The sequence below is a fragment of the Hordeum vulgare genome, chromosome 5H (genome assembly GCF_904849725.1).
Source record: "Hordeum vulgare subsp. vulgare chromosome 5H, MorexV3_pseudomolecules_assembly, whole genome shotgun sequence".
NCBI classification, from domain to species: domain Eukaryota; kingdom Viridiplantae; phylum Streptophyta; class Magnoliopsida; order Poales; family Poaceae; genus Hordeum; species Hordeum vulgare.
In genome coordinates this window covers 515623831-515646902 of record NC_058522.1, presented here as the reverse complement: position 1 = coordinate 515646902, position 23072 = coordinate 515623831, and the positions used below count along the sequence as shown (strand labels likewise).

Below are 23072 nucleotides of genomic sequence, written 5' to 3'. Positions count from 1 at the left end.
CAGGAGGCGCGAAGTGAAGCGGACGAAAGTTGTTTCGTGCCAAAGGAAAAGGGATCTGACAAAAACAAAGGGAATTCCCGTAGGTATGGAAGAAATGAGCCGGCATATCTAGGATCCCGCAAAACAAAATCTGGGACGATCAGATTTACAAGATCTATTCGGACCGACAAAATGACCTCCGTCATGTAAAGTGGTGGTTATTTTACAGGGTGGCCTGGTTTACGGGATCTACTAGAGATGCTCTTAAGCGATCTCATCCCTATCCACCTTTCTCGCCCACTTCTATTTCCTCTTCTTTCTCAACATCTTTGTGACTGCCTCAAATGAAAAAACAAATTTAAAACAAATTAGCTTCATATACATAAAGCATTCTTACCGCAACTGTACACAAACCCCTCTCCATGTCAAAGTGGTAAGCACACCCACCGCCACGAGGAAGAGGGTTCCAGCAAACGACCCCAGAAAATCTACGTGACAACGGCCTTGCTCCAAAATTCATGCTAGGGTAGAAAGGGCGTTCGCAGAGACCATCCCCCTGGGGAACATTCGCCAGATATCTTTTCCGTTTTAATTTTCTCACAGCCAACCGATGAGGCCATGTAATCAGCCCTGCAACAACTACAGCACCAAATTGGCCAGCCATCAATCAACAACCTTGTTTTAAACTACTGAAAATGTTTGATGAAAAACGAAATTAGAAAAGAAAAATAAACAAGTATGAAACCATGTGAGAAAATTTCAGGGAAAAAAACTATTGATCTAGTTGTCCCCCAACTGTGCCCAGACGGGCCACCCCGCCACGGTTCAATCTTGAAAGGTGACAAATGCCACACACGTGCGCACGACACTTCTCACCGTCAGAAGAGTCTGGGACTGGGAGTTATCTTTTGCAATGGGTATACCTCAACTAGTGATTTCATAAATTTAGATATCCCAGAGGCAATTTTAAGGCAACAGAAAAGTTAAGTGTTATGTGCCAATTTTAGGCGTTTACACCACCATTCCCCCAGAGTATATCGCACTGTTGCAAGCTAAAGACAAAAACTGACATGAGATTTATTTAACATGCAGAGATTGGATGGTACTTAAAATGCAGAGTCTGAAGCTCTGCTCAAATCTCTATCGATGTTTGGAAGAGCAGCTGAATATATGTGTATGTTTTCTGTACCAAAACAAGCCATGATCCACTCTCTCAAGTTCTTCGCAATTCAATACTCAACATGGGTGTGCCGCCGGGAGCATGTAAAGTCGTCAAAATGCACTCTAAAAGATGCCATCTGTTTGCACATTGACAAGATAGTTGTGTCTTCAGCAGACTCCTTGTGCAGTGGGTTGATGCTACAAAGATCCATCTTGCAAGACATCAGGAATGCAAACGCAAGGAGCCATCATCACTGGTTAATCGAAAACGAGTAATTCCTACTGCTAATCTGAGGCCTCTTTGCGATTCCGGTTGCATTTTACCAGCCTATTGTTCCTTTGATGCTGGAAAAGCAAGGGAGAGAGACAGAGCGCCTGACATATCAGTAGGCGGTGGATCTCCTTTATTCCACTTTTCTTCAACCATCGGTTTTCTAGAAGATGTGTTGTCCCCCAATGCTGGCTTGAGATCCTGTGTGTTCTGTTCAGGTAAATCTTCAGACTGAACGGTCATGCTATTTCCAGTCGCTGCATCATCCACCGAGTTTATATCTGCATCATCCACCACGTTTAGATCTAGCGGAAATGTGCACTTTCCATTACTCTTTGAGATTCCTGCCATGGTCTTATTGTCAGTGCAATCATGAACAGGTAAAGCTGCTAGAGGGTGTACCTTGGATGATAACCTTCCATCTCTGATCGTCCCACTTAAACTAGACTCCACAGTGGACGATACATTATCCAATTTAATTTTCTTGTCTACTGATCCATTGGCTCCATCAATCCAGTTTGCCATATCCACATTTCTTTTTTGTGCACTACGTGATGCATGTGAAACAAGATCCACTGTGCCTGAGTTCAGTTCAATGTTATTTGCATGATCTACATCCATCAGGCTCTCTGCATTGTTAAGGTTGATGGCTCTGTTCTGATTATCTGGTTCATTAACAAGAAAAATTAGACTACTTGGTTCATTACCAAAATAATTTGGACTAAAAGCCAAGACAAGGTAACGTTCATAAACAACAGACCCCAACTGAGATGGAGAAATAATGCATTTACCTTGTTTGTGGATTGATGAGATAGAGCAAGTAACTGGCATCGTATTTACATCAAAAATGGGTTCAACAACATTGCCACCGTCGCACATTTTCTTTTGAGAGTCTGGATATGCAATTATCTGCACAGTTACAGCCAATTAATAAATTTAGATATCGAGAAGAGCAACCATCTGAATATTGTGCAAACTACAGCACATAAATTTAGACGTTGAGAAGAGCAGCCATCTGAATAACTGTGCAAACTAAAGAGCGTAAATTTAGGGTTTAAGAAGAGCAACAACACAGGCAGGCACACACTGATAGTTTGTCCACAGTTGTTAAATTATTGAATCAAATGCATCAAGGAGAAAGCCCTGGAGAAACGAGAACCACCAAAATAATAATAATTGTGGATCACTGTGAGGAAAATTCTGGTATTCGCTCTGGTGCTATACATACTAGTGTCCACAGACACAGCCCAAAAAAGCCAACACTCCCCCTCAAGATGGGCGTTAGATATCTATCATCGCCATCTTGTCGCATGCTGACAAACACTCTTTGGTCCCTAACCCCTTTGTTAGACAGTCAGCTATTTGTTCTGCAAGAGTAACATGGCTTAGCTTCATTGTCCCCTCACCAGGCCTCTCTTTGATGAAAAACCGATATATCTCCATGCATCCTTCGGTCAGACTGAACTTGATTATTTGTAATGTTGATTGTTGACCTGATATCACACAGAGCTTCAATGGTCCTCTCCTTAGTAGCCTTGACTCCCATAAGAGGCCTTTCATCCATAGTGTCAGAGGGATTTTCGTTGGGTCCTAACAGCAGTAAAAGGTTGGGTCCTAACAACAGTAAAAGAGCTAGTATGTGAATATATGAATTTGTACTCCTGGAAACGTCTCGACAGGTCACCAAGGTAGAACAATGATGAACACTATATAATATGGTAAGCTTACCCCCTTAGTCGGTGATGATCGCTTGAGCTCCCTAGGCCGTACCTTGGCCCAGAGGGGCCTAATTATACGGCCTTCATAGCGCAAGGCCTTGGGTAATTTTACTTACTGTCAACAAACCTCCCATCAGAAGTCGTGATAGAGCTTAGTCCGCAAGCAAGATTGATGTACATACTTGCAGGTTTCGATTGACGAGAATCATCTTCGTTGCTCGTTTGGAGTCACATATACTTGGTCAATTTTGGTTGCTGATAAAAGTTGCCCCTTCCCAAAAGATGCGATTAGATCCTTAAACATGTGCTAGCTTTGTGCTGGCTCAAGATGGTCGGGCAACTGGAAAGAGGTTAGCCTTGCCTACCTCGCACAAGCAGAAATGACGAAGCGCCAGCCGGAATGCTCAACCAAGATTTCCCTTCCTTCAACCCCAATGTTCCGAATTCTCCTCTTCCTGATCCTTATAAGGCCAATCCTGCAAGCCGGGAGCTCACCATTGCCATGACCTCCAATGAAGATATCTTGAAGGTTACCTCGAACAACATCCAAGTATGTTGCTCCTAGCTTCATTGCATGACTCGTTTGTTTCTTTATTTAATTGCACGGTTCCTTTTATCATGTTGCACCTACAACAACTCACCCTTACTGCGCATCAAATGGAACTTGAGGCCACCATAGCTCATGAAAAGGAGTTGCAACATGTTGTTTCCCAGGTCCAAGAGGAGCACGGCATGTAGACTTAGGTGGTCACAAAGCTTAGGGCCAAACTGGTTACCTGCAAATTGTCAACTGGTAATCATTTGCCATAAGATAGCTCGAGCAGCTCTTGCGCAAGTAGAAACCTTGAAGGGTGATCGCCAAGCCTCTCGGGCCCCGACCTTGAAGGTCTGTGAGCTTCTGCACGAAGTGATGTTGGCTCGAGGCTTCCCTAATTGTCCTTCGAGACGTTGATCTCCACATACTCCAATGGGTCAGTAGATCTGTCATAAGGTGTAAAAGTCTCGGTCATCAACTGCTTTGGAGTGTGAACTTGCCAGAACTGCGGTGCTAGGGCACGACAACCCCTGATCATGGCATCAGCATTGTTGTCGGAAGAAGCATAGTCCCCCTTGAGTGCATTCGACATCGGTTGTGACTTCTACATCTTACTTCATGAAAACTCGACTTCAATGTTCTGCTCGTCCTACGCCAATTTTGACAACAGGGAGAGCGGGGTCCCCAACGGTGCTTGCAGCTTTCACCTGAAGGATTTGGCAGATCCATTCTCCGAACGCAACTAATTAGTTCACTTCTTCCCGTATTGCTTCTTGGCCTCTGATGGTACTCGTCGATGTTAATGGTTGAGTGAGTTGTCTACCCCCACAACATTCTAGCGCGGGATAGCAGCCGCCCACCATTCTTCCATCTTCTCCATTATGCAGGGTCTTTTCTCACGATGCACGCCTTGGGGCCCTCCTGGGAGTCAGGGACGATAGAGGATTGTATCTATCCACAAATCATGGGGGCGGATCCACTCGAGCATGTGCTTCAACAAACTAAACCTCCTAGTCGACCAAAATATCTTAGTCATATTCATCATTGATCATTGAGCGAAGATGATTAAACTCCGTTCACTCCGTGAAAAGGCGTACATAATCTGGTGTCCTCATGCCTAACTTGTAGTAGCACACTCACCTGGATTTTCTCCCCCCTGGTGGGTTATTCTTGTAGCCATTGGTTGATAATGGGAACGCTTCTCCAACTCCCGTGTGGTTATCTATGAAGTTGCACTCCTGTTTCAGGTTGATGTTGGTGTTGCGATGACATGTCTCTCTACTGGCCTCGAACTGCTTCCAAATCCCAATTGATGAACTCATCAATTTGGAGGGTCCTAATTAAGGTAGTTGGCCTCGAAATGCTTCCAAATCCCCGTTGATGAACCCATCGATTTTGGAGGATCCTAATTAAGGTAGTCACAGTAGGCAATAAGTTGGCAGGCAAGTAGTGGGTGAGTCCTCCAGCTAACCCAAACCATGGGAAGAGATAGGTTAATACCCGAGCAGGCAATAGGCGATAGCATACTTAGGGAAGGAGATGTCACTAGAACTAAAGAGGACTTCAATGTTGTAAGGTCACTGGCAGGCCCTGGTCATCATAACAGCCTCCATTGCATACCCTAGGATGCCAAAATAATCTCACCTTTATATCCTAGGAAGCTCGAGTCATATAACGAATTTTCCATCTCGTCGGGAGAAGCGGGTGCATAGGATGAAGAAATGGACATATATCCGATTTGATGTCACGAAACAACCACGATTGGTTGAGCTGTCAATGGTACAAGAGTTAGCATGTGAATTTGCAGTCATGGGAACGCCACGTCAAGTCACCAGGGGATCTAGAACATAGATGAATTGGGGGGGGATCTAGAAGGAGACATATACCCAGGTTCAGGCCCCAATGTGGGTAATAGCCCTATTTCCTAACTTGTTCTCTCTTATATGTGTGGAGAAATACAAATATTGGTTACAAAAAAAGGAGGGTACTCGGCAAGTTAGAATAACTCAATGAGTCTAAGTAGACTTAGACAAAAGTGTGAACGGTCCACGTAGTGTAAAGGATCTAGATTGTGTGTCCTCTCAATGGGATCCTTGCTACCCTTAGTGCACTGAGTGTAAAGGTATGGGAGTCAGGACCAAGCAAGTGCACCCATTGGTCACTTCCCAACGTATGTCATGGAAACTTGGAAACTCTTGAGTCTTCATATGATAAGCATACCCCCATAGTCGATGAAGATCCATTGGGTTCCTTGGGCCATACCCGAACCCCGAGAGGTCCAATTTTCATAGGACATGGCCTTGAAATTTGACTTAATGTCGACACATAGCATCTCTCAAAACAAAATTAGCATCGCTCTATATTCTACTTCTGTTGTAGATCAAGAAACCACTGGTTGCTTCTTGCTCCTCAAGGATATTAGGTTTCCTCCAACGAAGATACATAAGCCAATTGTTGACCTTCTATCATCAAGGCAACTAGCCCAATCGACATCACATTAGGTCTCTATACATTTAAGTGCACATTGGCCTTAAACCATAGCTCTTCCACTACACCCTTTTAGATAGCGCAAAATATTTGTGTTGCATTTAAGTGCCCGCTTCTTGGGTCATGCATGCATCGACGACTAACCACACTCACTACATAGGATACGTAAGGTCTTGAGTGGCACAAACATGAGTAGACCTACTAACCGCTAGTCGCCCTCTATCAATTGAATCTCCAACGCATACAATGATGATTTTGCTCAATAGCAGTTGAAGCAACTCAACACCCAAGCATTCATGCATCACTAAGTAGGTTCAGGGCATACTTTCACTGCAGAAGAACTATCTGTTTGGAGGACTTACAATTTAAATGCCTAGAAAATGCCTCGATTGACCAAGGTCCTTAATCGTAAACTCTTTGTTCGGCTTTTGCTTTAATTGTGGCATCTCAATGGTATCATCCCTTGTAATAATGATATCATCGATATATAATGCTAGCATCATGGTGCCTCTCGAAGTGGCGGTAGAGTGCAATCGCATTGTACCCCATACCACATAGCACAACAAAATCGGCCAAATCACGCTCGTGGAGATTGTTTAAACCCATATACTAATTGCTCAACCTAAGGACCTTTCCAAGAATTTGAGATGTGCCAAAGACGGGTGGAATTTCACTTTCTCATAAAGATCACCTTGCAAGAATGCATGTTTCACATCCCACTAGCATTGCATATGATATGAAGTTCCCACGGTATCATCTTTGCCACGGGTGCAAAGGTCTCATCATAGTCAATTCCATTGATCCGCAAAAAAAGGGCGGCCCGATGCACGTAGCTTATGCTTGCACAGGGTGCGGGGAAGGGTCTAACCACTTTGGGCCTGTTGTACCTCCCGATCTTACCATGTGGGTCTTGTTTCATAGTGTACCCATTTGTAGTTAACTGCCTTGTCTTTTGGAAGTGTTGTAGGCTCCCATGCCTTAACTCTTCTCAATGGTTGTCATCTCCTCTAGCATCGCTTCATGCCAAGAGCTTGCTGTGCTCGTCTAGAATCAGTTGGGATTACCATTGAGTGTATATATTCAGGTGAGAATCATATGACACATAGTTTGCACTATCATGCTCAAAAGTATACTGTTAGGGAGGTTTTGCTACCCCCAACTCTTGATTCTTTCCTCTAGGCAATCTGGCTTTCTCCACCTCTCTTCACTCATAGGTTGTCCCCTTGTATACACCATCAAAGTTTCTTTCTATTTTGGCTTTCTCCAAATTTCTTCACTCGGAAGACATAGGTACCAACAATAACTCTTGATGGTTATAAGGAGCTAAGATCCTTTTTCTCCATGAAAAAGGCTCAGACTTCCTGAAGTCACATCCATGCTCACAAATGTTCACCACCCACTAGGGCTCCAATACTTGTAGCCTTTTTTTGTCTAGATGAGTATCCTATGAAGATCACTTCACAACACGTGGATCCAATTTTAAGGTATGTGGTCTCTAACAAAGCAGGTACATCCAAACACCTTGGGGAAACAATGGCCTCATTTTTTGAGGAAGACCATTTCATATGGAGTCTTCAACCCAATGATAACTACTTCACTCTACAATAATTTAGGTACGCTCATAATAAACATAAGTGATCGAGCTACCTCTAGCAAATGTCGCTTCTACCTTTCAACTACTTTGTGAAGATGTATAGGACACTAAAGTTTGATGAGGTTTTCCAACCAAAAATGATTGAACATACAAAACCAAAGACCATGATAATAGGTAGAGCGCATTTCACCATGCCAACTCCATTGGCGGTTTAGATGGTCTCTTCATGCATGGATGGATGTGTAGCATATGATGCAAACTCACTCGATCTACACGTGAGATGTGTCGATGCTCCTGAATCCAGCATCAAATTCATTTGACCGAGACTTCAATTGAAGTTGGAACCTTATTCAAGTTACCTTCTTCAATTTGAGCAAGATTGCCAAGATTTTTTTCCCTTATTTTGGAATTTCCGCACTCCTCTTTATCTATCTCGATTTCTAACTCTTTAGCTAATACTTCCAAAATTTCCTTTGAATTTTTTCTCATAATCACCTTGATCACTTGAGCCAAATTCTCAATTAGTCGCTCCATATCTTTGTAAACCTCATTGCTTAAAATTGATGCACACCACTAAGCAGCAAGCACAAGTATAGTATCAACCACTGAGCTCTCTCGAATGCTCTGCTTGAAACTTATCACCGTGGCTGCAGCACACAGCAGCAATCCACTGTTCCATCTTATTTACTCCTCAAAAACTTATCCAAATTTGGTCTTCTTCAATGCTGTTCAAGCTACTCCTAGCTGCGTACTTTTCCTCAACCGTTCAAGCTGCCTCTCCTGGCTGCACACACACCACCCAAAACCTCCGGCACCAAGAAGGCCGCCAAGCAGCAAATTCATCGTCCATTCTTATTTTTGTCTCGATCCAGCCAGCAGCAACCCACCCAAGAATCTTTTCCCCTCCAAGTGGCTATACGCACCACCACCTGGCTATACGCACTCACGGCCTGCAGCTGTACACTAACCACCTCCACTCCAGACCTTGCTGCCCTGCCGCTGTCGCAGCCTCCGCAACCAATTTCGCTGCACTTGACCACAGTGCTTCCCCCATGCAAACTTCTGTGCCTTCATCGCCTCCAGCAGACCCACGGGTCATCTTACTCGCACAATCTGTCGGCCGCCGGCTCTGCACCAACACGCCTCCACCTTGGGCCTGCTGTCCTAGACTGGAGCCGGTTTCCACCTGCACTCACACCTCTGGGTGCCTGGAACTCCACCACACTGCGCTGAATCACCACCCCTCCCACTCCCGCTCTAATAACATACTCTCCCTCCCCTCCCGCACACACACGCACAGACACACACACACACACACACAAAGCCAACAAATACAACATAGAATAAAGGATAAAACAGTCAACGAGAATGCCTTAGCAAGCAGAACAAGCTATAAGCACCCACCTTGTGTTTTCCTGCCGGAGCAGTGGAAAAATCATCGATTGCCCTCCTGTTATTTGTAAAACATGTCGTACTTGAATCATGACAGTGATCTTTCAAATCTCTTCCAGCCACAGCCTGGACCGAAGAGTTATCTCCATTTGAACATCCCTGAAGATTAGCTTCCGAAGTTTGCAGACATTGATGGTCTGCGGAAGTGGCAGACTTAACCAAATAACAGGCTGGGTCAGTGCCATTATTTTGGTCTTCAGACAATGAACGGCTAGACGACAAAACGGAGGTATGCGGATCCACGGTCAGGGGATCCTCATTCAAATTAGGTTCGCATTTACTTATCGGTACATCAAGTGGAAGGTTCCAGTGATCTTCTCTTTTCACTTTAAACACACCCCATAGAAAATAGAACATGTTCCATCCTGAAAAAAGAACCAAGGAAGAATAAGAACTATCACAGGAGAAGTTATGTACAGATAAATATCACTTGAATTTGTGGAAGAATTCCAACTTTGAGAGTTCTTTGATAGGATGTTAGAAGGGAATATAATTAATTCAGCTGTTTCGATATTTCCTCTGAGTGCCAAATCATTGATTAGCATATTCTGAACCAATTTACTGTAATGATGTTCATAGCTGCAGAAAAATAAATAATAGAATTTCAGTTAGATGTGTGAATTTGAATAAGATGCTATGTGGACAGCTGCAGAAAGATATGAACAAGCACAAGCTGCAAGGAGCATACCTCTGAGCATCTCTAGCAAAGAAGAAAACACCAATATTCTCATATGTGGGTCCATTTTGTTGAAACTGTGTGGGCCATGAGTTTCGACGAGGCAGTTCTTCAAGCTGGACTCTAGAAGGGAATTTCTTTGCTACTTCCAGCACTTTTGGTGAAGCAGAACATGATAAGTGAGCTTGAAAACCATCACATAGCTCAGGTGATCTTCCAGTCCTCCACAGCTCAAAATCACCCCTACACAACAGAAGTTTCAGTGCACGTGATGGAAATAATCTATAAAACAAATAAATGATTGCAACAAAGTGGGTTAAGTGATAATCATGTTTAACAATCAAATGATACTAGACCATGACATGTAAATGAGATGGTAAAAGTATGAACATGAGGGACCACCTAACAAAACCACTGAATATTCCTCGTTGGTGCTAAAAGCATGCATGACATGCGACAAACTTTTAATCAAAATAAGAAAATAGTTAATTACTGCTAGGAAGGGAATATATCGTACTGCCAAATATAATCCAACTCTGGAACAGTTGAAACTATTGTTTTATCAACAGGTGAAAAGCCTCGACTCGATTTGTCAATCGGATCACTTGATATAGTAGAACTGCTGGGAACAGATCTTCCTGTTACAGCCGATACAGCTCGACAGTCTTTGAATTTCAGGCTGCTATAGTCTGTGGAAGCTGTTCTCATAGACGTAGATGAACTGCTTCTCAGATCTTGATCTGGGTCATGATAAGGACCACATTTGAGGATGTGATCAGATTGACCTGCTGATCTGGAAGTAACTTTTTCAGTAGCTTCAGACATTTTATTCCTTTTGGCAGAGGCATCCTTCAAGTTTCGCTCACTCAGAGGTTTCATTGCAGACAAACCTAATTTATCAACACCACAAAATTGGGTAAAATGGCCTGAATTGCTAGAGGCAGATATGTTATTTCCTGTAGTGAGGCGCTGAGCTGCAGATTCTGCTCTTGATTGAACTGGAAAAGCCAGTGGTCCAGTAATTGAGGGGCATCCTAATATAGAAGTGCCTCTATCATTACTTACATTTCGGCTCACTGGTAAATTCATCGCACTTAGCTCCTCAGCAGGTGGTATGATGGAAGACTTTGCCTTATTTGCTGGCTCACAAGTTTTGGGCTTTTTGAATGATGCTGACTTAGTTGAAAAGCTCGTTGGCCCCTCTTTTCTCATACTACAGGACAACTGTTCCTTCCAAGTTTTAGTCTTCTGAGGAACTTCATTCACTAGTTGCTTCACCTTGGGCACCTTAGAGTTGTTGAAAGAAGTGGACTTGGAGAGTTGACCTGCATCAAACCTTGATAAGTAAAGTTCTCTCTGATTGGAGTCCCACGGGAATGCTGTTGCAGAAGTAGTGCTAATAACTAAATTGAACATTGTTGGATTGTAGGTAAAATCTCTTAATTAGAAATATTCATGGTAACAAATTTACCTGTAAGTGGTGGTGCCTGATTCTTGCTAGCATTAGACCCAAGTAAGATTGGCACTTGGGAAGTAGGTTGCTTTCCTTTCTCCTTATCCAACCTGAATGAGCTCTCGCGTGGCAGAGGTATTCCTTTTCTGGAGTAAGACTCCATTGATAAACCACCAGGTTCAGGAATATTTTGTTTAGCCACAGGCAGAATCTTTGCATCTTCAACCATATCAATGCCTTGATTTGCTTCATTCCGTTCTTTTCTGCCAACAGTTTCATCCTCCACTTCATTCTCACAAGGACTTCTGCTGTTTGCATCATTGAAAGGTTTACTGATTTTCCCTTCAACAGACTCTTCCTTTGAAGTGACAAGCTTCACCTGAGGTTTTTCTAACTTCTCCTTTTCAAGTTCTACTTCAGTTTGGCACTCTTCACAAAACCACTCACCATCCGGAACCTTTTCCATCATCACCCGCATGCAATAACTGTAGTAAAGAAAACAGATACGAACTTTAAGAAGGCGAACAGAACATCTTCTGAAAGATATCATGGAAAAGAAATGCTCAACAAATCAACTTTTTCAAAAAAATCATGTAAATTGACGAGCATATTGGTACTTGTTCAGGCATAGCACTACTTGCAGTTGCTGAGTAGTTGTTGTTAGATTTGCAGCCAACAGTTCTACAGGACATGACAGTAGAAGTGCAACTTACCATCATGGTATGGTGTCAAGCAATGTGATCAGTCCAGTTCTAACTTCTAAGGAAAAAAGAAATGTAACAGAAAAATCTTACGTATGCTCAGCGCCATCGTTGCATCTATTGCAAACAGCAAGCTTCACCTCATCACCAACATCTCCACATATGTCACAAACTTTCACCTATTGTCGTTTAAACAGATTACAGAGATCAGGCAATTCAAATCTCAGAGCAAACTCGATCACAAAAACATAGAAATGTCTCTGTATAATGTAAAATACAAAAAAATACAATAGGAAGTGAAAATTCAAAACTTACATCCTCAACTTCTTCGGTACTCTCATCATCTGAAGACGTGGAATCTATCTCTGCATTAAAAACCTGCTAGACAATGAAACCATGCCTAAGAGATTTAGTTTTGCAACTAAAAACTGAGGTACATAAATTATATATGTATTATGTTTGGATCAACATTCCAATATATCAACTAACAAGATGACCACCACAACACGACAATCCACAGAAAAGAGTAAACACTGAACAGGCTCTGCGTGGACAAGATATGTACATGCAAATGAAACAAACAGTCTCTGGAGTAGAAGAAATTAACAACTAAAAACTCACATCATCCATGATTGCTCGAGAAGTTTTATCCTCAGCAGTAGTCTTCTTAACAGCAGTTGTTTGCACATTAGAAGTATTTTTCAATGCCCTTGAGTTTTCATGTGCTTCATTTACTGAGACACTCTGGCCTGTGGGGCCTGTAACAACACCATCATGTTTCAAATGAAATGTATCTTGATGAAGTTTCCTAGTATTATTTTCCTTCTCTACACAGGGAGATTTCTCATTACCAGCTGAGCTTCCAACAGCTATCTCCCCATGATTCTGCTGTTTTGCCTTCCTGCTTGAAGGAGAGGCTGCAAAATCAGAAGAACTGACTGAGAAACCAGTTTTCGCAAGTCCAGTCCACCAGTTTTCCAATCAATAAATTCCTTAATGTGTGTAATAGAGTGACTTTTACCAGCATCGTCTTCTTCTGTAATAGCGTCATCACTGCTCATGACATTATCATCCTTTTTACCACGTAAACATCTAGAAGATGGAGGTGCTCTTCTCCCTCTTTTCTTCCTAACAGGCGCACTGAAGGCTCCTTCAAGCTCAGAAAATGAAACATCAGTATTGCAATGTTCTGTGGTGTGCCTCTTTCCATCGAATGACTTAGAATTAAAAGCATAGGTCCCTCTCACCTGGTGAACCTGTGTCGGCCTGCTTTACTCTTGATGCTCTTGACCTCATCAGATATGAAGGGTGATTAAGATGAGCAGGAAGCTCAGCGTGCAATAATGTCCCTCGTTCAGGTTTATTGATAAGGTCACTTCTTTCTTCCTCTCTTGTGAGGAAAACTTCGCTCTTAACTGCAACACACTAAATCCTGGAAAATACAAGTGCTTCCTCTTTGTTCAAAGTTTCCAATTGACAATAAGTACATGAACATGGGGAGAGAGGGGAGTAAAAAGGGAATAAAGTTATTCTACTCCCTCCATTATTATTTACTCCACATATTATCTTTGACTGAAGTCAAATTTTATAAAATTGACAAAGTTTATAGAAGACAATATGAACATTTATTTAAAATAACAAATCTATATGATGTAAAAATATATCCATGATGAATCCAATGGTATTAATTTCGTATTGTATATGTTAATAATTTTTCCTATAGACTTCGTCAAATTTTATAAAGTTTGACTTCAGACATAACCTGATATGCAGAGTAGTTAAAAACAGAAGGAATGTCAAATAATAAGGATTCTAAAACATAATCAGCTTGCAAAAAAGGGCTGTTATGACATCGTGTTTTGACATGTATATCTGCATTCCTAAAATGAATCCGGTTGAAATCCATATACTGGTAAGTTGGGAAACAGAATGAATAGTTATCAGTCATGTGGATGTAACCAGGTATCAGATTTAACATTAGATCAGATATTGGAACAAGTCCATCGGGTCTTACTGTTGATTTCTAAGTTCATTCCCTAAGTAAAAAAAAACCTAAGTAAAAAAACGAAAAGGAATTGTAATTTACATATATATTACATCCATAAAAGACACAAGCTCCAGGAAATCCTCAAGAGGGAGGGGGGATGAGGTAGGAGTGGTGGCTACCTGCCTATGGACTGGTCGCCGGCGTAGCTCCAGGGAGGGAGGCGCTGCTCGACGGAGGAAGGCGCTGCTGGGCTCCTGTACCGGCGGCGGGGCAGCGGCGGCTTCGTACGGCTAAGCGCGCCGCCGCGGAGGGCCGGCAGCAGTGGTGGCGGGCCGGCGGCGGCTAGGAACCCTAGCTGTCGCGCTCGGGAAGGGGGCCTCTCTGGTCGTTCGCTGGGGAGGGAGACGCTCTCTTCGAGGGTAGGGCTGCAATTCTTTTTAATTTTTCCTTTTTTGCAATTGCAATTTTACTATTACCGGTGGACACTCTGGTGTGGGACATGGATATCAGGTACCCGGTGCCTGCTTGGTAATATGCCTGGGCCGTATCGAAAAAGAATCCGTCATGTACGAGTTTATATCGCTAATAATGGCTAAAGATATACTAGTAAAATCAAAAAAAATGGCTAAAGATATACTGGGTAGTAGTATGTTGTTAATAAAAAAGGTTTATATTATTCATTCAATATTTGATATTTTTTCTTAACACGGTTCAGACGCATACGCACATACACTCAACTACGAATGAATGTAAATATATTTTAAGAACTTTCGAAAAACTAAGCCTACACATAATCTTGAGATTGTTGGAGCCGTCACTCGCCACGGACGTCTTTGTAGTCGATGAAAACGTCGTCTCTCACTGAACACACGCCATCAGAAAGATGCGAGCATCGATGTCAAGTCTACAAGTTAAACTTTGATGGTGTGGGAGCACTAACCATCCAATCACAACTGGGTGAACAAATTAAGTCTAAAAGCTAGCATTATATACACACTAGAACAAATGTACATGAAAAAAAATTGCTAGAGGGAGGTCTTGTACCATCAAACACAATAAGCGTCGCAGCAATGCCGCCTCCTCGCACGTTTCATCAGTCCTGATTTTATTGTGTCGATTACTTTTAACTGAAAAGGTGGAAACGCAGGAAAACTCAGTCTGTGTTCCTCATTCACCGCCCCCTCCCTGATTCCTCTCCCCCTCTCTCTCTTTCTCGTCTATCGTCGCCACTAGCGTCCTCCCCAATAGCCTGGAACCCACCCCTCTCTCCTGCGCTCATCTTATCCCACCACCATCAAGCTCCTCCCCTTCACCTCGCCCCAAATCAAGCAACAGGTTTGGATCCACGACCACGGCGACGTGAGCGCCCGGATGCGGGTTCAAGATGCTTGAGGTGGGTGCTCGTTGCAGCTCTTACCCCGGTGCCGACACCATGGACAAGGTGCCCTCTCCATCTCTTATGTGTTTGATTTGGAGTTGGTTCTCTGTTCATGAACCTCCCTCTATTCTCTGTTGTAGGAGAGCATCTCTCTCTGAATGTGAAGCAGCCCCAACCCTAGCCCTTCTTCGTCATGGCGACTGAGTAGGCGGGAGGTACGAACCGCTCCTCCCCTCTCAAAACTAACTCATGGGTGTGTTCTTCATCCCCTTATGTGATGTGTGCCTCTACGTGTTGGGTCATTGTGAATTTTTCTGTGTGTGTTGGCCATTCAACCATGGCGTTTTCTAGGGTTTTATCTACTTTCATGCTACATCTATTAGTGCTTGGAGAGTTGTAGGTTTTTATCTACTGTGATGATTGAAAGTGCGTTATATCGACTAGAGGGGGTGAGTAGGCGATTTTTATGAATTCGTCACACAGGAATTTCTACTTGAGGAAATTGCTATGGGACGAACTACTAGGAGCGGAATAAGTACTCAATTGCATGCGAAACGTGGCAATAGCATATTCATCGTGATGAACTGAAACATACACAAAGCACGGGTATCGTGTAAACAGGATAAGTAGGTGAAGAACAAGGTGATTGAAGAATTTGAGATGAGGAAATTGAGAGTCTTCAGTGAAAGTCTTCAAACAGTAACGATCAATTTCATCAAAAGTGCTCGAGGAAATAAAAGATTTGAGGAAATAGAACCAGGAGCTCGATAAAGAGAATGATTTGATGACCCAGTTCCAACTGTTGTGACAGTCGTACGTCTGGTTTGGAGCGGCTTAGTATTTAAGCCAAAGGACACATAGTCCTTGATGATGAGTTGATGGATATACTTCTCGCCCCTCGTTGGTTACCCAAGTGGAAGGTGGAGATGTAGTCAGCAGTAGATTTCTCTTACACCGGGATTGTAAGGTTTATCGAACCAGGAGGACTCCGAGGATCAACAAGTACGTGTCCGCTGCTCTAGCGCTAGTAGAAGACGTAGACCTACACACACAACAAATAACTTTGCTCTCAACGAGTCCAGAGAGGTTGTCAATCTCTCCGACCTTGTAGTTTGCAAAGGATCAAAAAACAAACGGGAATAGCGATAGTGATTGCAACGGAAAAGTAAATAAAAGCAGTAAATGGTGGAGGTGTAAACAATGGTGGTAATATGGACCAGAGTCCCATGATGTTCACTAGTGATGTCTCTCTCCCAAAAGACGATAAACAACTATGTTGGGTAAACAAATTACAACTGGGCAATTGACAGAATTAAAAAAATCACCGCAATGCTAATCATGCTACTAGAAAGTTAGAGGCTCAAAAGTAATGGGCAGTACGCCAAGACAAGTAGACCTTTTATCCATCAGCATCTACTCTTTAATCATCCATCTTGAGGTATCTATCCAGAACATCTCCCTGGTATTAAGTTGCGAGCCCCACCCAAAGTGTAAACTCAAAGCAATGGACAAATGCATTAATGAACTTTGTGTAAGGTAAACAAACCTTGCAACCGTGGTTACAAGCACCGTTGTTTTCTCCTTGGTGGCAACAACACATCCCCTAGTCTCATGTTTCTGTCACTCAAGCTACACATCAGGGGCATGAACCCACAATCATGCATAACGCTCCCTCTTGGAGTTACAATCTACTACTCGGCCAAAGCAATAAAAAGCAACGGACAACATGCATGAATTACTCAAGAACATAATATAAAAGGAGAACCAAATATATAACTCATCACAATCTGAACATAATCTCATAATCCATTGGATCCCAACAAACTCAGATAGTAACAACAGATAAATTACACAGATGCCTTGATCATTTAGGGCAACTCACAAGGGCTAAGCATTGAAGCACAAGATTGGAGAGAAGACATCACATAGCTACTGGTCATGGACTTATGGTCCAAGGAGGACTACTCACGACACGTCCGGGAAACGTCCATGGTGGTGGAGAAGCTCCTGGAGGTCAATCCTCCCTCCGGCAGGGTGCCGGGAAGAGGTCTTCTGGCACTCCCGATCTCGGAAGCGCTACGACGGCGGAACGGTGGAGAAATTCGCGATTCTGGATATATCTATAGGGTTTTCCGTTCCAGGGGTAAATATAGGCCAAAGGAGGGCGCCAGGGGGTGGACCAGCCGCCCAGGCGACCTGGTGGCGCGGCCAGGAGGGGGTCGCGCCAGGTGGATGCCTGGGTGAGGCTTGGCTCCCCTCTGACACACCTTGGTGCTTCGTGAAGCTTCTGTCACGCTGATTTTTATATATTTTTCTCGAGATTTTTGGGGCTCTGTAAATTAGGGTAAAGTCCCTGCAATTAAAATACACCAACAAACAAAAACTGGCACTGTGTGCACTGAGTTAGTAGGTTAGTCCAAATATGTGTAAAAAGGTATAAAAGTGTAGCAAAACATATAACAATGTCACCCAAAAGAGCATGGAACAAACATAGATTATAGATACGTTTGGGACGTATCAACATCCCCATGCTTAATTCCTGCTCGTCCTCGAGTAGGTAAATGATAACACAAATAATTTCTACGGTGACATGCTAACACACATACAAGAACTTCAAAGTAAAGCAAGTAAGATATGCAATTCAAGTCAAGACAATAACAAGCAAGCGCCTATATCTAGTATTGAAAATAGCAAAGTAAGAACATAAAGGTGCAAGAGCTCTCGTTGTCCGTGACTCGAATGTCTCCAAATGGTGTTTGCGTGCAAGAAGTGGGAGATGGATTTAGAGCATAAAAATATCATATAGTTTAATTGAGAGCTCAATCTACTAAAACTTCACACTTGGTCTTCTTCGGAATCTTATTTTGACTCATCCCCAGACCACTAGTCACGCACAAGTCAAAATGATCCTCTCCCTTTCAACTTTGAGCACTCATGCAATGGATGAGCGCAAGCAAGATATGTTGGCACTTAGGATGGCAAAGAGAATAATGATGGGGAAGGAAGAAAAAAAAGGTGTGAAAGGCTCACATCAATGAGGACAACCATGGGCGAGAGAAAGCCAAATGATAGATATGATGTGAGGAGTAGGGATTGCCATGCAACGGATGCACATATGAGTTAAGGTAAGCTCTCCAATGGAACTAGTGGGGGTGCATCCAACTTGCTTGCTCATGAAGACCTAGAGCTCATTTGAGGAGGCTCGTCATAGGAATATACAAGCCAAGTTCTATAGTGTAAGGGTCCCCACATAGTTATGCATGAATGATAATCTCTATGGAGTACAAATATAACAATGGAGTACGAGTGTGGATCTTTCAAAAGGAATAGTAGTGTTGCCCCCTTCTCTATTTTTTTCCTTTTTTTATTTTTTGTTGCCTCTTTGGCTATTTCTATTTATCTCTCATTTGTCCTCTTTGGGATCTTTTCATGTGTCCTCTTTTGGGATCTTTTAATTTGTCCTCTTTGAGATCTTTTCCTCGCTTAAGGGCAACACTATATTCTACAAGAATAAAAAGAAGATCTTCACACTTTATAATAAGTACTCAACATAAAGACAAATAAAAAACTATCATGATGTATGCAAATGTATGCCCGTGCCAGTGTAGCAGGATATGCACTGAAACTAGCACGTCATGTAGCAATAATAAGGGCAAGGCCCAACTAGCATGCGGCTCCTCGATCAAGCAAAAGCATGTATGACATGAAGATCAAATCATGAGATGGTGGATGTTGCATGTCAATATATCTCGGAGAGGCTATAGAAATGCCTTAATAGGTAGGTATGGTGGCTGTTTTGAGGAAGGATATAATGAGGCTTATGATGACAGAGCGTATCATGCCAAGGGTTTGGATGCACCGGCGAAGTTTGCACCAACTCTCAAGATGAGAAAGGGCAATGCACGATACCAAAGAGTCTAGCAAAATATGGAAGGTGGAAGTGCCAACAATCGAATACTCGCATTAGTCCGAAGAACACATGCACTTATTATCGGTAACTCTCCATCTAGTCAGGAGATTCACAAAGAGACAAATACCCCGAGGAGGAGTGTTTGGGGGTTTGGTTATCCTTGCGCATCCTCGACCCATGATAACATGAGGGTACTCTATACATTCCAACCCCTCCAGAGGTTAGCGATCCATCTAGTAGCTAGAGTTCTCAACTATTTTTTTTGTTTTTGAAAATACACACGGATTTCTGAAAATACGACACCTATCACTAATAGGCTCAAGCTCTTGACACCAATAGTCCAAACATTACTCAAATCAATACCTCAAAACTATTGCAAGTTACTACTATACTTAAATAGCAACCTCAATTACCTACTCATGCAAGACACACAACTCAGTCCAACAAGCCAACTCTTTAAACAAGATAAGCATTATAACTCAAGAGAGTTCCAAAATCAACCTAAATAAAAGCTCTTAAAAAGATAAAGCATGAAAACTAAGAGCTAAGCATGACAACACCTATGAAAAGATAAAGAACACATAAAAAGATAAGCATGAACACCTATGTTGTGTTCTAGGGTGGAGTGGGGCGTGTTTCTCTTCCAAACAAAGAAGGCTAGGATCCAACTTGTTATGAAGAGCAAGCAAAACTAAAACAAACTAAAAAGTAAAGAGCGGGACGCTCCAAGCATAGCACATAACATATGAAGTGATAAAAATATAGCATGGAGAAGGACGAACTGATGATTGTTGATGGAGAAGGGGATGCACGGGGGCATCCCCAACCTTAGACGCTTGAGTCTCCTTGAATATTTCTTGGGGGTGCATGGGGGCATCCCCAAGCTTGAGTGCTTGACACTCCTGGATCTTCTTTCATCATCTTCCATCGCATACTTGAAAACTCCATACGAAACTCGTCATAAACTGATTAGAGTGGTTAGTGCCCATAATAAAACAATTTATTCTCTACTGGATATAAATATTTTCAAGAAGAGATACTGTTTCTCAAGATTGCCAAAAGGTTTTTGCAAAGAAAAAGCAAGCTTAAATTTGCAAAACAATGAAAACGCAAAACGGGGCAGAATCTGGGAAAAAACAGAACAACGGGTAGTAAATAATTTGTTCGGGACACTTCTGCAACTCAAATAAAAAACTGAGAACAAAAGCCAGAAAGACAATTATATAGATCATATTGTCAAAAAAAATCATATCAAAAATATGAAACAGTGAGTTTTGGCGTTTTTTTCGTCAATAAGGCAGAATCTGTTTCTGGACAGCATGTCACAACTTTTGAACTTTATTGCAATTTGAGGCTAAAACTGTTGGGGAACATCGCATGGGAAACAAAAAATTTCCTACGCGCACGAAGACCTATCATGGTGATGTCCATCTACGAGAGGGGATTTCCGATCTACGTACCCTTGTAGATCGCACAACAGAAGCGTTAGTGAACGCGGTTGATGTAGTGGAACGTCCTCACGTCCCTCGATCCGCCCCGTGAACCGTCCCGCGATCCGTCCCACGATCTAGTGCCGAACGGACGACACCTCCGCGTTCAGCACACGTACAGCTCGACGATGATCTCGGCCTTCTTGATCCAGCAAGAGAGACGGAGAGGTAGAAGAGTTCTCCGGCAGCGTGACGGCGCTCCGGAGGTTGGTGATGATCTAATCTCGGAAGGGCTCCGCCCGAGCTCCGCAGAAACGCGATCTAGAGGTAAAACCGTGGAGTTATGTGGTCGGGCTGCCTTGGAAAATTTGTCTCAAATCAGCTTTAATTGCTCCATATATATAGGAGGAGGGAGGGGGGCTTGCCTTGAGGCTCAAGGAGCCCCAAGGGCTGCGCCACCAAGGGAGGAGGAGTCCTCCTCCAATCCTAGTCCAACTAGGATTGGAAAGTGGAGTCCTTCTCTCCTTTCCCACCTCCTTTTTTTTCTTTCTCTTTGATTTTCTATCCTTGGCGCATAGGGCCCTCTTGGGCTGTCCCACCAGCCCACCAAGGGCTGGTGCGCCACCCCCAAGGCCTATGGGCTTCCCCGGGGTGGGTTGCCCCCCCCCCGGTGAACATCCGGAACCCATTCGTCATTCCCGGTACATTCCCGGTAACTCCGAAAACCTTCCGGTAATCAAATGAGGTCATCCTATATATCAATCTTCGTTTCCGGATCATTCCGGAAACCCTCGTGACGTCCGTGATCTCATCCGGGACTCCGAACAACATTCGGTAACCAACCATATAACTCAAATACGCATAAAACAACGTCGAACTTTAAGTGTGCAGACCCTGCGGGTTCGAGAACTATGTAGACATGACCCGAGTGACTCTTCGGTCAATATCCAATAGCGGGACCTGGATGCCCATATTGGACCCCACATATTCTACGAAGATCTTATTGTTTGAACCTCAGTGCCAAGGATTCATATAATCCCGTATGTCATTCCCTTTGTCCTTCGGTGTGTTACTTGCCCGAGATTCGATCGTCAGTATCCGCATACCTATTTCAATCTCGTTTACCGGCGAGTCTCTTTACTCGTTCCGTAATACAAGATCCCGCAACTTACACTAAGTCACATTGCTTGCAAGGCTTGTGTGTGATGTTGTATTACCGAGTGGGCCCCGAGATACCTCTCCGTCACACGGAGTAACAAATCCCAGTCTCGATCCATACTAATTCAACGAACACCTTCGGAGATACCTGTAGAGCATCTTTATAGTCACCCAGTTACGTTGCGACGTTTGATACACACAAAGCATTGCTCCGGTGTCAGTGAGTTATATGATCTCATGGTTATAGGAACAAATACTTGGCACGTAGAAAAAAGTAGCAACAAAATGACACGATCAACATGCTACGTCTATTAGTTTGGGTCTAGTCCATCACATGATTCTCCTAATGATGTGATCCCGTTATCAAGTGACAACACTTGCCTATGGTGAGGAAACCTTGACCATCTTTGATCAACGAGCTAGTCAACTAGAGGCTTACTAGGGACAGTGTTTTGTCTATGTATCCACACATGCACTGTGTTTCCAATCAATACAATTATAGAATGGATAATAAACGATTATCATGAACAAACAAATATAATAATAACTAATTTATTATTGCCTCTAGGGCATATTTCCAACAGTCTCCCACTTGCACTAGAGTCAATAATCTAGTTCACATCACCATGTGATTCCTACGAATCCAACACCCATATAGTTATGGGGTCTGATCACGTCTTGCTCGTGAGAGAGGTTTTAGTCAACGGTTCTGAAACTTTCAGATCCGTGTGTTCTTTACAAATCTTTATGTCATCTTATAGATGCTGCTACTATGTGCTATTCGGAAATACTCCAAATATCTACTCTACTATACGAATCCGTTTCACAACTCATAGTTATTCGGATTAGTGTCAAAGCTTGCATCGACGTAACCCTTTACGACGAACTCTTTAACCACCTCCATAATCGAGAAAAATTCCTTAGTCCATCAGTTACTAAGGATAAATTTTGACCGCTGCTAGTGATTCAATCATGGATCACTCTCTGTACCTCTCAACAGACTTTGAGTCAAGGCACACATCAGGTGCGGTACCCAGCATGGCATACTTCAGATTCTACAGCCAAGGCATAGAAGACGACCTTCGTCTATTCTCTTTATTCTGCCGGGGTCGGGTTTTGAGTCTTACTCAAATTCACACCTCACAACGCAACCAAGAACTCCTTCTTTGCTGATCTATTTTG

The 23072-nt window shown here is 43.0% G+C and overlaps 1 pseudogene across 1 annotated transcript; it reads right to left on the bottom strand.

The window, feature by feature from the left end:
- Positions 1-899: 899 nt before the first annotated feature.
- LOC123451988 lies at positions 900-14417 on the bottom strand (annotated as a pseudogene). Its single transcript, XR_006632545.1, has 13 exons — positions 14194-14417; positions 13049-13459; positions 12879-12944; positions 12649-12785; positions 12343-12405; positions 12121-12206; positions 11345-11811; positions 10391-11198; positions 9886-10116; positions 9652-9776; positions 9150-9562; positions 2203-2320; positions 900-2076 (listed from the first exon to the last, which is right to left on the bottom strand). The product of XR_006632545.1 is annotated as an uncharacterized LOC123451988 (transcript).
- Between the last annotated feature and the right edge of the window lie 8655 nt (positions 14418-23072).